At 42.6% G+C, this 15,185-nt stretch overlaps 1 long non-coding RNA gene across 2 annotated transcripts in view; it reads right to left on the reverse strand.

Moving 5' to 3' along the window:
* Positions 1–250: 250 nt before the first annotated feature.
* Positions 251–15,185, reverse strand: part of LOC309349146 — a 70,910-nt gene continuing 55,975 nt past the window's right edge. Inside the window, exons 2-4 of one of the 2 annotated variants that reach the window (XR_014159765.1) lie at positions 5,169–5,322; positions 2,697–2,770; positions 251–398 (exon numbers count right to left, since the gene is read on the reverse strand). This is a non-coding gene — a long non-coding RNA (uncharacterized lncRNA). The remainder of the gene's footprint in view (positions 399–2,696; positions 2,771–5,168; positions 5,323–15,185) is intronic. The other variant, XR_014159764.1, reaches the window with a different exon arrangement.

A 15,185-nucleotide genomic window follows, 5' to 3' on the forward strand; every position in this document is an offset into this window, starting at 1 on the left:
TCAAAACATCCCTTGCAAGTATATTGCTTTGTAGCAGTTATTTTCTTGATCTGTTTCAGCATTTCTTGTTTTATGTTGCATTTCTGGTATGGGTGAATAGTTGAATCTGTTTCCAGACAAAATTCTGCATTTAAACAAACATTCCTAAACATATTTTCTCTTGAAATACACATTTTTAAATATTTTATGAGCCGAGAACTGTGCCAGAACATTACTGAAGTGTGAAATGCAGTGTACAATTTAATTCTGACCCACACATTTGTCTGGGAGTCCCTTCATGTTGGAAATCACAAATATCACGCTTACATAATTTCAAGTATTCTTTTGGAATCTCTGAAATCCAGGCCAATATTTTTAATGCGCAGAAGTTTCAGTTTTCTTCTTATGTAGAATGGGCTCTGAAAGAATAATGCATGGAAGTTTAGAAGCTCCAAACATCACCATTTCATTGGTTTGCCTGGACATTTTCTAGATTCCCCCCCCCCCCCAAAATGCATTATTTCCTTGGCAAATCTCTCATTTCAGTGATGGATTTTAGTTGCCAGTTTTTAAAAGTGGAGACACAATTATCTATCAAAAAACCGTGATGAAAGGAACAATAAGGGTCAATTCACATGACTCTTTTTGCACATGGACAACTGTGATTTCACTAATCAGTGTGCAAAGCGAATACAAAGAATTAAGCTGTGATCCCAAACTGAGTTGTTAATGCATAACTTCAGCAGAAGGAAGTGAACATATTGCTGGAAGAGAGCATTTGGGGAACTTCTGGAGTAGTTTAACATTAGCATATATGCATGGCCAAAGGCAGCCATTGTACCGTCTCCCCAGTTTGGTTCAGTGGGTAGAAAATTAAACCTGGATCTGGGAAACCTGGATTCCAAAGTTCCACGTGTGCCTTGTGTAGCCTTTGGGCTAGTAAGCAAATTGGCTTTAATTTTTCAGCATGAACAAAATTAAACAACACTATATATGTGATGAAGGGATGTGGGAGGCACTCCACAGAGCCTAGGACTTGCCAATCAGAAGGTCGGCGGTTCGAATCCCCGAGACGGGGTGAGCTCCTGTTGCTTGGTCCCTGCTCCTGCCAACCTAGCAGTTCAAAAGCACATCAAAGTGCAAGTAGATAAATAGGTACCGCTCTGGTGGGAAGGTAAACGGCGTTTCCATGCACTGCTCTGGCTCGCCAGAAGCGGCTTAGTCATGCTGGCCACATGACCTGGAAGCTATATGCCGGCTCCCTCGGCCAATAAAGCGAGATGAGTGCCGCAACCGCAGAGTCGGTCATGACTGGACCTAATGGTCAGGGGCCCCTTTACCTTTACCTTTATATATGTGATAAAGAATCAAAGTTGGTGTATTTTACATTCCTGTAAGCAATTTTGCTGTAATTCTTGCTTTTCCTTCTTCAACTATTAATAAGCGGAAGCAAACATTGTTCTCTGCAGTTGAATGTAGTGCAAAAGAGAAGGAAGAGCTTTCCAAGGCTTAGGGCAAAAATAGACATGGCATTGCTCATGCCCTTGGTGCTTTTTTCTTTTAAAAAAATGTTTAGGGGTGCTGTCATTTTGACTCAAGAAAATCACAATTTTATAGTTCAAATTAGGAAAAATAAATACAGTAAATGAACAAAAATCCAAAGATTCACAAAATGTTTAGAGATATGCGTACCCCTGAGTACCCCCAGAAAAAAACACTGCCCTTAGTCCTTGCATGGCTGATTTTACTTTCACTAAGTAGCCAATGTTGGGAGGCATAACTTCAATCAGGACCATGGTGTACAGAGAGGAGGAATTTTAACCATTTGCACCCAACAGAGTTCTGATCCATATCAGTACACGCTATTTGCAGTGGGAGGGAAACGTCATTTGGAAAGCCAATGGGCAGTTCTTCCATGTCTTCCCCCTAAAATTGCTATACCAAGTCTGCCCCACTACAAGTTGCTCTGATGCAATAGAAGGCCAAAAATTAGCCTGGAGGATTCAGTAACAAATATCAGATAATCAGTTGTTTGTTGAAACATCATCAGTAATGAAGCGCATCATGCTTTCCGGGTGCGGTCATCTACTAGCCTGAATACCATTTGCTAAGAACAAACCTCTATTATTCAGTTTTGCATCCCGTGGTTTTCATAAATAGCCATTTTGGGCAGGGTTTCTAACTGCCAAACCTACACGGAGTCAGATTGTTTAATTAAAGTAGTTGGTCCAAAAAGCTTCCTTTTTGATAGAAAAGTGTCATTGCAACTCATAAAGCAATGACATGATGGCCTTCTGTCTAAATACCAGAGATTATCTAGATTTCTTTATCTTCATTCTGTTTCTGTGAGCTGGTTAACAGATCACCTGCCTGTCTCAGAATGCAAACTGGAACAAGTAAATGCAACATGTGACTTGGGTGCTGGCAGTCATTGACTGGCAGCACTTTCTGTGGTCTTGGAGATTGGGGAAAGTATATTCAAGACTACAGAAGTTGCTACTAAAACTAACCAATAATTGTGGCCTCCCAACTTACAATGCAGTTCTTGCCTTGACAGAATGAGTGACTTTGTTAGATTCTGCCCACAAGCAGTAATAGTGGTGCTGGAAATAATAGTAGTAAATATATAATAATTTCATTTGTGCATCTCTTCCCATGAGGAAACTGTTTATGAGTAGTTGGTGTAGTGCTCATTTGGGACATCCAGGGCTAGTCACATTAGCAAGGTATTGCATAAACATCACTGGGTCCAGTTGCAGGTCAGCCCACAAGAAGCAAAGTCAGTGCAGTGCTGTCAAGAAAACAGCATACAGTTCAACAACAATTCCTGGCAGGTCTTGCCTTTATAGAGCAGTTGCCAGGACTGAGTCTCCCTTCCTTCTACCTCCACTATGGTAGATGTCTCCCAAGCACCCTCAAACTGCATCTGGGCACCTGTGCTCTCTGTTCTGTTCTACACATCAGCCTGCATGTCCTTGGAGACAAGTGGGGAGGAAAGCTTGTTGCAGTAGGAGAAGCAAACTCCTGAGATTCTTCTGCAGCCTCTTGCCCCTTCCTCCTCTTCTTCTGTATCTGAGTATAAACTGCTCCATTTCACAGGCTCTCCTTGCTCACTAAATTCTGTTGCCTCTTCAGCATCCAACAACTCCCCCTACTCTTCTTCCTCTGACCTCTCCTCACTGTCCCACCACCAATCTCCTGGCTTTGAGCCTTTCTCCTTTGGGGTTTGCTTGGCTGGTGCCTCCCACCACTCCTGGTCATCCAGCCAGTCCCTTACACTTGGGGCAAAGACTATGTTCAAGTGATGACCATTTGAGACAGCCTCGTGGTTTTCATAGAAGCCATGAAGTTGGCCCAATAGCAGCCACCACATGAACATTAAAGCTACACAGGACTACTGTTCTGGGGTTCCAACACCCAGGAAGGCACTGGGCACCAGGGTGGTCAGTGCACCAGCAGCATCCCCATTCTGGCCCAACACCAGATACAAATCCTCTAAGCCTGTCTCAAGATCAAGAAGTTTTCCAGTAGATGCAACTCCTATGGACAATGGTGACACTCCATCTGACCTTCTGATGTGGGCTGGTGTTTCACCAAGTACCTGGGTGGGCTAAGTACCTAAGTTAGATCAGGTCTCAGCAGCGCATGCCAGGCTTGTCCCTACATCAGTGTTCAAGTTGTTGATTAAAGGTCCATTAGGACCATTAGGTCCAGTTGCGGCGCTCATCTCGCTTTGCTGGCTGAGGGAGCCGGCGTACAGCTTCCAGGTCATGTGGCCAGCATGACTAAGCCACTTCTGGCGAACCAGAGCAGTGCACGGAAACACCGTTTACCTTCCCGCTGGAGCAGTACCTATTTATCTACTTGCACTTTGACATGCTTTCGAACTGCTAGGTTGGCAGGAGCAGGGACTGAGCAACGGGAGCTCACCCATTCACGGGGATTCAAACCACCGACCTTCTGATTGGCAAATCCTAGGCTCTGTGGTTAACCCACAGCGCCACCCACTTCCCAGTTGTTGATTAGCATGGTGTTATTGCAGACCAATCTGGCATTAGCACTGCCAGACCAGAGGGCTCAGCTGATAAACAACCAGATACTTCTGGAGGAGTGGATTAAGATGGTGGCTGTTTCACTGGTGTCGTGTCTATCTCTCACCCACCAAACAGAACTAGTGTGTAAGATCATTCAGTAAACCTTTTTAGCCATCTGTAAAACACAACACTCTAAAGAGAGCAGGAAACTTCCTCAATACTCTGTGGAGCCTGGTCCTCCTTACAGTGACTGACTTAGCTGCCAAGGTTTTGCATGGGAAACTAATTACAGCCTCCTATCATAGGAGGAAGCAGCTGAGTATAATAAGTGAAGTTTTTTTTCTTCTATCTAAAGAAAAGTGATTGTCTAGTTTAACAGCCTTTTTCAGGCTGGGTCAAACATTTAAATTCTTCTTTCACTAGCAAATGTTTTGTGATACATTATGCTAATTAAGACTTCCTCCTCTACAGAAGCTTGCTCCTTGGCTGCCAATCAATTATGCAGATAAGGTGGTACATCCACTCTTGCAAATAAATGCAATATTTTGAGCCTTGTCAAACTCTTCTACCAACAGCAGTGAAAGCCTGAATGTTCAAGATGTGGGGTGGAGTCTGAAAAAGGTGGAGGGTACCAGTTTGGGGCACAATTGTATAAAATATGTGAGCCGCAATCCAACAGAGAGGTAAGCTTCCCAAGGCCACTGAAATCAAGGCTCTTGCACATGTGAGGACCAACTAAGGAGAAATGGCTTCAAAAGTTAATCGACTATGTGAAAATGGTGAAACTGACAGCAAAAAAAAGAGACAAACTGTTTATGGAAGAGTGGAGACCCTTTTTTGAACTATTTGAAGAACTGTTATAGTCAAATGAGAATGCAGCAGGGATCAAATTATGAGCAGCAGAATGAAAACAATGATAAGTGAAACAGAATATAAGTGTATTAGATTAAATTATGTCATATAAAGCCGGAGGTATAAGGTGGGAATATAAAGATCATGGAAGTAAGGGTGGGAAGTCAATTTTTTAAGAAAAACGTTTATTGAAATATAAGTAAAACTTGTGAAAATCCATAAATTATGTCTTAAAAAAGACTCTTACACATGTGAATGTATTGTGTTAGATTTTGCCCATGCAGGAGCAATCCATGCACTTACCCCAGCTCCAGTCAACATGCATATTAGAAGCCAGTGCAACGCAGCCCCCAAATTAAGTGGAGATTTTCTTTCTAAATGGGTGGCTCTTTGGAGAGGCTGATTCCAGGAAGTCATCTCTGTTGGTCCTACTCTTCTAAGGTGGCTTTTCCTCTATCTGGGTTATAAAAACAAAAGGTAGATGAGATAGAGCCTTTCCATATGGGCCAATAAATGCCAGCTAAGGTGAGCTAGCAGCAGGTTAAGACTCCCGTTTGGATTTTGCAACTCAGCAGAGCATTTTTATATCTCCCTTGGCGTTTTGATTCATTTCTAATTTACTCATTCATGCCCTTCTGTTGAAAATTATATGAATTAAAACTACTACGGAGGATATTAAAAAAACAGTTTGGCAAGGCTTCCACTCTGCAAACCCCATGGCAGCAGTGCATCATCATTACAAATGTTCCTGCAAAACTTGCCACAAAATACATGCCTAGCAGTTGAATTCAGGCTCTTTCGTGTTGTGACTTAACAGTTTAATTACACTGAAGAGTTCCATACATGAAAGAAAATGCCACGTGAAGTGTACCAGGTAGGCTAGTAAAAAGAAAGAGAAAAATAATTTTGATCATAGGAATATTCACTGGCTTTGCAATGTATCTGACAGATTGAGAGAACTGAGGAGTGGAAGTAACTCTCAAGGATTGTTCCACATTCAAGTAGCAACAACAAAAAGAAAATCTTGCTGTAATTTATCTCTCCCAAACTAGAGGTTGAATTTGCATATAGCTTCTTCTTCCTCCTCTTTCATTTCATATCTGTAAGATTTATGAAATCCACAGTGATTTCACCTCCGTACAGAATTCAGCACAGGGCCTGAATAATTTATGATAGATCACGGAGGAAGAATTGTGGCCCTGACCTATGATGAGCCACCAACCAGAACCAACCAAGTGACAAGATGCCAGTGCCTGCTCTTCAGACGATAATGCATATTATTGTGCATCAAAATCTGTCAAACCAGTCATGCTGCATTTGGGAGCCCTGCTGCTCATCCTGTTGAGTGGGGTCTTGGACTTCAGCCCTCAGAGTCATCCTCCCCCAATGGCACTTCACAGAAGAAAGAGAAATCTGCACTGTTTCTCTGCAATTGCTGGCACTGAACATTCTTCTCAATGACGGTGCAAGAGTCAACCATTAAAATAGTGTTTCCCCAATCACATTGCAGGAGCTAATTCTGTTTAGTGCAAGACACAGGGTGCATGGTTTAAAAATGGCAGGACCATCACTGACATTGTGTGAAGAGATGAGCAACATTCCTACACCTACACACACACACACACAGAGAGAGAGAGAGAGAGAGAGAGAGAGAGAGAGAGCTCAATTCATGTTAGAAATTTGCTCAGTTATTTCTGATACTAATGATGAACATGTTTAGATTCCACTGTGGTCCGGTGATGATGCCAACAAGTATATAATAGGGTCTGCATCCTTTGCTCAAACACACATGCATTCCTCCTTCAATCTACCTGCAAGTACCCATCTCTTTCCCCAATCCCCTCAGATATGGACTATTGTTATAGAGTGACCCATGTGCAACCCTGGTATGTTCAACTTTCTCAAGCTGCCTAATGTGCACATCAAAGGAGGGAGCAGCCAGGTAAATGGAAAGTGGGAGTAAAGTGGCTGGCTGGCTGAGTGAGTCAGGGCAGAAGAGAGTTAAGAATCCTTGCCTGAGTTAGCTCATCGTAATAGCCACCTTCATACCGAAGGTGAGCATTATGGGATACATACTCCTAACTATGAACTTTGGTGACATTGATAATTGTGTGGGAACCTTATGTCAATCAAAGTGGTTCAGCATCTCCAGTGTGGTTGTTAAAGGTGTACCCAGGATTATTAGCCACAGTTCACCTCTAGCTGTAACTAGTCGCTTACCACTAGTCACTATGGCTAGTGTAATGTGTAAATCCATAAAGATCATAGAATCAAAGAATTGTAGAGTTGGAAGGGACCTCCAGGCGTCATCTAGTGCAGGAGCCATTGCTAAAGACTCCCCGACAGGTGGCCACCTAACCTCTCCAACAAAGGAGAGTCTGCCACCTTCTGAGATCATCCATTCTGCCGTCAAAAGGCTCTTTCCCCTTAGAAAGTTCTTCCTAATGTTCAATTCAAATCTCTTTTCTAGAGTGCTTCTGATATATTGAGTCAGTCCATTTTTTGCAGCCTGGATGAGCTCCTGTTTGCACAGGAGTTGACTTCTGGGCACAAATCTGCTTCACTGGATTGGGGCAACAGCCACTAAACAAAAGTCAACACTATTAAGCAGAAACCGGAGCAGGAATAGACTGCTGGTTGGGGACCAACCGATTCTTCTACTACAAAAGGACACATTATATAAACACTAGAAAAGTTTTCAGTGCTACCCATGTGCACATATAAAACAAATTTACCTCTCTCTTTAACACATCACAATCACACCTAGAACCTCTACCCATTGCTTTGGACAGGACAGTTCAAGAAGAATGGGCTTAGGTTGTTTTGCTGTTTTTAAATCATTCATTGTACATTGCTTCTCAAAATACAATGCAGCGTAGTATTTTAGAAGTTATGATCCATGTGCAGCCCTTGATCTGGAAGAAGAACTGCTCTTGATCTCAGTGAGAAATATGAGCACCAGCAGGAAACTGACTAGAGGGCTGAACAGGCCTTTTCCATCTCTAATTTCCATGATTAAAGTGTAGGATCAAAGGCACTATAAGGCTCTAAGTATAACCACATTCATAGAATGAGCCAGGTTCAAGGACTAACACATTTTAGGAAGTGAGAGGGAAATGCCATTATAAATTTATTCAGATACTAGCTGCTTTCCCCAGGATTTTTTCAGTCTTTTTGTTCTTCTGACCAGGTCGCCTATGAGCTGCTGAGCTGGCAAAACAGTTTATAGGATCTGGTGAAAATACTTCTGTGATTGTGATTCATAATTCTGTAGCACAGGGAATGTGAGCTGACCAAGGCCAAAGTACCAGAACAGAAATGTGTGTTGATTCTGCATTACAACCATTTCCAGATAAAGTGTAGGAGACCAATTTCAGGTTTGAAACTGAGAGAAAGGTTCATATATACACATGCTTTTAGAGGTGTTAAAAATTAGACATGGCTTTCTGAAATATTTCTTTAAAAAAATGATTTAACTACTTCATGCTGTTGAAGATAGAAGTAACAAAACGCAGGTTTGAAAAGTATCTTGTGGTCATGATCACAAAGAATGGCCTTCTGGAAACACATTGTAAATGCTATCAAAGATATACCAGAAGAAACAATATATTTCAAAACTGAAGCTTTGTTGCTGGGACTGTTTGAACAACCTATTAAAAACGGAATACCAACTTTGGTTAGTACAGCAGGGATAATTGCAAAAATAAAATAAAATAAAATAAAGATGGAAGAAACAGAATTTACTAAAAACAGGCTTTGAAATGCTTGACAGACTTTGGTAATGATAAAAAAATTCCTCACTTCAAGAGCATTGGTCCACACTAATGGGGCAGTTGGAAGCTTCTTTTGACATATTGGAATAGAACTCTAATTTATGAAGGACAACATCAGGAAATATTGAATGTTGGCATGTCAAGACAGATGTAGGATTGGTGCTCCAACTCATGCACACTTTTCACAGCAGCCACATAACATCATGAACAATAGAAATGCCAACCCATCTCTCCCCCCCCCCACTAATTTAATCCAGATTTACCCGTTCTATAGAAAATCTGATTAAAAAACTGCTCCGAATGACCCATTTGTGATAGCTGAGTGACATGTTTGTGGTATTAAGCCCCCATCTGGAAGCACCCCAACTATTTTTATTCATATAAAATGTAACATATTTTCTGGCAAAAGTAACCACAGATGTCCTTCCTTTTTGTTTATTATTTGTTCTGTTATTTGTTGTATTTTACTAAACTAAAAATTGTTAAGGGAAAATAACTGAAATAAGTAGAGTGTTTCTAGCACACTTGTTGAATAATTTTGAGGAATAATCATGTGTGGCTCCCCTGAAGAATATTGTGAGGTTCAAGCCTATTATGTAGCACTGAAGTGGGGGGAAGGGAGCATAGGCCTTACACCAAATCAGATCATTAGTTCATGTAGTTCACTGCACTACTGGCAGTGGCTCTCCAGGACTTCCCAAGCCCTACCTGGAGACGGCAGAAATTGAACCTGGGACCTTCTGCAAGCAAAGCCGTGGCCCTTCCCCAAGATGGCAACAGACAGCAGAAAAGGGAAGCTATACTTAGCTCCTTTTGTGCGTGCCAATGTAGCACCCTGCTTGTGGTTAACGCTTAGCTGGAATGAAATATTCAACGCAGCAATAGAGAAATTAAAATAGTAATTTATTTGTCAGACAAATAAATAAGAGGCTCAGTGGTACGTGGTTACCAAGCTCTGGCCTGCCCTCCTGCCATTCTGGCCAGCACTTATATTCCCTTAATCCAGCCCCTTTGCTCCTCCTATGGCTGCCTCTGTCCAATCAGCCTGGTTGAAATTCCTATTGGCTGTTTGCTAGAGCCAATCACAAAAGATACACCCACAAAAGATACACCCATTTCCTTGCCCTTATATGGGAGACAAAGAGCTATATATAAATGACAAATAAGTAATAATATATCTTACATGGAATCTTAATTACCAGCTCACCTCTTGCCCTTCTTGCCCTATTGCCTTCTAAAACAAATGGTTTAATCTTACATTTTATGTTCAACAGATGTCAAGGATCTTGAGTTTCACATAAACATTGAAAGATTTCCTTCATTTAATGTTTCTAAACAAAATGCCTGACAACTATATATCAAGACTGCCCGGATGGCGTCTTCTGTCTGGCAAGGGGGGGGCTGGTGGCTGACTTAATTTCAGGATAAATACAACTCTTACAACCATATGAAATAAGAATCTAGCATTCCTTAAATCCTTTGCATAATTACATTTAAGCCAATATATTTAAGCTAATATATTTCATACATTTATCATAGGTAGCCTCTTAAAAGAATAAAGCTTCTCAAAGTGAAAAGGAAGGAACTCAATAAAACACAGCTTTTAAAAGAAGCCTCTTCAAAAATGTTCTCTTTTTCTGTCAGCTAAATGTTTTTCCCTTTTGCTCCTGGCCTTTCAACCTTAGAAAGAAGATCTGGCTCATTTTACTGGGAGGCACATTAGTATTATCTTTCCCCATTCCTAATGGTGTTTTCTCAGCCTTGGGGCAGCATATGTAATTCTCCCTTTTTATGACTTTGAGAATTGTTTTTCTACTATAAATCAATGGGGCCCTTCTTGTGTTAGGAGGAAAAACATCTTGCCAAGGTTCTTTTAGGCAGCTGGTCTTTTGCCTGGCATGAAACATTTGAAAATCCTTTTTTTAAGCTCATTTTTAAATACAAGCCTTGATTGAAATATATAGAAGCTTTGATAAACATGCAGGCTTATGATTAGATGCCTCATTCCCCCCTTTCAAGCTCAAGGACCTTCATCCCAAGTGTCCTTGATAGCTTGACCTTCATCATATTCCTGAGGTAAAGCTCTGTATAGGGCCATGATATGAGGTAGAGTTTCATTTGAAACCATCTTGCTAATTGTACTTCTAAAACATGAAATGATACATGGCATCATACATAAAACCAATACTACTACTGTCAAGAAAAACAAGCAAGACAATAGTATCCCTTTGAGTCCTGTGACATTAGGTAACCAATTGGTGAGCCATCCCATATCCCATCCTTCCCATGTTTGTACTGGGACATGTGCTATATTCTCCATCTTTGTGGCCAACACACGGATTGCCTCACCATTATCAGAAATGTTAAAGCAACAGGCATTCCCTGTCAAGTTCAAGACTCCACATAGGCCTCCCTGCCTGGCAAGTACATAATCCATTCCCATTTTCAGCTGCAAAATGGCGGCTCTACTTTCATCCAACTGTTGTGCAATAAGTCTCAAACTCTGGGCCGTTGCATTGGTTACAAGTTCCACTACTGCTTGCAATCGAATTATTCTGTTTAGATTATAAATAGGATCCCGTGCCCCTTGTATGAGCTCACCAGGATTCCAGGAGGCAGGATCATAATAGGCTATAATGCGCTCTGGCGGCCAATCATCAGTACCGCTCCAACTTTGGGTACTTCCTCCTGCTATATGAGAAATATCAGCATTCCTTCGTGTTCGCCTGGCCGAACTAGTGGGCATAATCCACATTGGTGGTAATATCCAACCCAAGAAACAAGTCCCACTCCATTTGGAAGGGAGTTTCTTGTATGCCCATTCTCCACATATCCACCACAACCATCGGGTCTGAGGTTTTTGGTACGGGGAGTACAGAAGGCGAAATACCAAAAGGGGTATAGAGTTCACAGTGCAGTATGTTAGATTGCCTTCTTCTGTCACAGTTATGTTCCACACCACTTTCCATGCATGAATAAAAGGAGGTGCACAGGGCAAGGCATTCCGAGTTCGATAGGTAGTACCGTGTGCCCAGGTATGACTATTCTTCTTATAATCCCAAGTATAGTGACAATGAGAAGAGCCTATCATGGGAGAATCAGCTGCATCTGATGATTTATGTACACAGAATTCCCCTTGTACAGGTATAACTCGTAATGGTTTAGTTGAGTTCCATCCGGGGAAATTCTGTATTTCAGTTTGGTGTGGCATTTCGCTTACCATACCAATGGCATCTAATGGTATTGGTAATAAGGGCATACCTCCCTCTGAATCATCTGGCCCAAGAGAGCAAACAAGGCAATTGGTCCTATTTGCAACATTAGCTACCATTTCAGCTAAACCTACCCACATATTGTGGTCATGGCTGAATCCATATTTAGCCAATTTGGTCAGATTCAAGGACCCTTCCCCTTCCCAAGGGATCAGGATTAATAAAATCATGTTGATGTCTAGTATATGCATTCCTTCCACAAAAGATTACCTTATTGTGATAGCAAATAATTATTAGCCCCAATATAATTCCCCCAGTGACAGAAATGGGGAACCACCAAGACCAAAACATATATCCCGAGGATCCCCAATGAGTAATATCTCTGATAATTGTTCCACAAGGGGGGGGCAGTCAATCAATTGTATTAGAGAATCTTTCCGTTCACAGTCGCTGGTTCAGACGCTCCTCAAGCTTCAGGCGTGCGCAGGTCAGCCAGCTTCCAGGTTGTGGCTGCAGCAGGCCGGTCGTCAAATGTTGCCCGTGACCTAGCCCGTTCCCGGTAGGGCTAGATACAGGGGTTTTTGGAGAGAGTTAGTTTTAAAGGATTAGAGGGGTCACCTTTGCACGTCCAACTGCCTTCAGACTTCTTCAAACGAGAGTGATGAATCCAGGGGGTCACCTCAGCTACCTTCACCGCTGTTGGAGTAGAGAGCAAGACGGTGTAAGGTCCACGCCACTTAGGTGCAAGTGGATCACGTTTCCACTCTTTCACCCATACGCTATCGCCAGCCTGGAACTGATGAATCGGCTCGGCAATGCTGCACGGCGTGCGTTCGAGGGCCCACCTGTTAAGAGAAACAAAAACACGGGAGAGAGATTGCACTTGTTCCTGTGTCACATGGTCTCCTATTTGTTTAAGGTCAGCTGGAATATCCTGAACAAAGGAGGGCGGTCTCCCATACAGGAGCTCAAAAGGTGACAACTTAAGTCTTTTTGTGGGTGCACACCGAACACGAAACAGTGTTATGGGTAACACATCTACCCATCCCAATCCCGTTTCCTGGGTTAATTTTGCCAATTGGGTTTTCAGAGTCCGATTCATTCTTTCAGTTTTCCCTGAACTCTGAGGCCTATATGCTGTATGCAGTCTCCATTTTACTTGTAGGACTCGACATACATCTTGTACTACTTGATCAATGAACGCTGGCCCATTATCACTTCCAATGCATCTAGGTAATCCAAACCTTGGGATCAATTCAGTGAGGAGTCTTTTAGTTACCTCTCGTGCCTTTTCAGTTCGGGTGGGAAAAGCTTCAACCCATCCGGTAAGAGTATCTACAAACACAAGGAGATACTTGAATCCCTTAGAAGGGACCAGCTCTGTGAAGTCCACAATTAGGCTTTCCATGGGGACGTATCCCACATGCTGAATTCCAGGAGGTTGTACCGGTCCCTGCCTGGGATTGTTTTTAGCACAAAGAACACATTTCTGTGAAATGCAAGTTGCTAATTGTGATAGATTAATAATATACAACTTCCGACTGAGACTCTCTCTAGTTGCAGTACCGCCAAGGTGAGTAGATTCATGATAATTTCTTACAATTGTGCCTGCTAGATGATGAGGTACATAAATCCTATTGTCCGGCAGGATCATCCAACCGTCCCTCACAACCGCTCCTTCCTGTTCAGCCCACTTCCTCTCTTCTGGGGTATAGTGAGGTTTAACTTCTTCTGGAACTACCTCTGGTATGAGGGCTGCTATAAATCCTCCCACAGACTTTTGGGCTGCCTCTCGGGCTGCTTTGTCAGCAGCATGATTTCCTCTGGTTATTGGATCCCTTCCTCGTCCATGACCTTTGCAGTGCATTACAGCAATCTGTTCTGGAGCCCATACTGCTTCTAACAGGATTTCTACTTCAGGTCCATATTTCAAGGCCTTCCCGTGGGCTCCGATTAGACCTCTTTCTTTCCATAGAGCTCCATGTGCATGCAGGGTTAAGAAGGCATATTTTGAGTCAGTATAGATGTTTGCCTTACATCCGGCTGCCAATTGCAGAGCTCTAGTTAAACCTATAAGTTCAGCCTTTTGTGCTGAGGTGCCAGCAGGCAAAGCTTCAGCTTCCACAACTTCCTCATTGGTGACCACAGCATATCCTGCTCGTCTGGCACCTTCATGCAGGTAACTGCTACCATCAGTATAATATACAACATCTGGATTTTTTAATGGCTCATCTTTCAGATCAGGTCTACTGGAATAAACTTCATCCATTACTTGGAGACAATCATGTGATTCCTCATCATCTACCTCTGGTAGGGGCAGCAAAGTCGCTGGATTGAGCATATTCACTACTCGTAGATGAATCCTGGGATTTTCACACAATAGGCCTTGGTATCTAGCCATCCTTGGGTTCGTTAGCCAATAACTACCCTTATATTCCATGAGCGTCAGAACAGCATGAGGTACATTCACATACATCGTCTGGCCAAAGGTAAATTTATCAGCTTCTTTGACAAGGCTCGCAGTGGCCGCTACTGCCCTTAGGCATGGAGGCCATCCTTTTGCTACTGAGTCCAATTGTTTAGACAAATAAGCTACTGGACGGTTCCAACTTCCTAATCTCTGGGTCAGGACTGCCGCTGCAATCCCATTCTGTTCATGTACATACAGCTGAAAGGGTTTTTCCGAATTAGGCAATCCAAGGGCTGGTGCCTCCATAAGTCGCTGTTTGATAACTAAAAAGGCTTGTTTCTGCTCAGGTCCCCATACGAATGGGTCCTTTTCTGCACCTCGAGTGCTTTCATGTAAGGGCTTGGCCAGACTGCTGAAATCAGGTATCCATAGTCTACAAAACCCTGCTGTTCCCAGGAATCCCCTAAGTTGTTTTCTTGTGGTAGGTTCCTTGATAAGGCAAATAGCTTCTTTCCTCTCTGGTCTCAATGCTCGTTGTTGGTGTGAGATGTCAAAGCCCAAATATTTGACCTTTTCTAAACATAACTGTGCCTTTTTCTGGGAAACTCGGTAGCCAGCTTCCCAGAGCAAGTGGAGCAGTTCCTCTGTCCCTTCTTTACAGGTATCAAAATCCTTTGCAGCTAGTATAAGATCATCCACATATTGCAGAACCACCTTTTCTCCCGGTATTGAGGGGTAACTTGTTAGATCCCTCGCCAAGGCAGTGCCAAATAAAGTTGGGGAATTTTTGAATCCCTGGGGCAATCTTGTCCAGGTTAGCTGGCCTTTTGTTCCTGTCAAAGGGTCTTCCCACTGGAAGGCAAATATAGGTTGGCTCTGTGGTGCCAGCCGGCAACAGAAGAATGCATCTTTCAAGTCCAATACA

The sequence above is a fragment of the Podarcis erhardii genome (assembly GCF_964252035.2).
Source record: "Podarcis erhardii genome assembly, chromosome: 8".
In the NCBI taxonomy this organism is placed as follows: domain Eukaryota; kingdom Metazoa; phylum Chordata; class Lepidosauria; order Squamata; family Lacertidae; genus Podarcis; species Podarcis erhardii.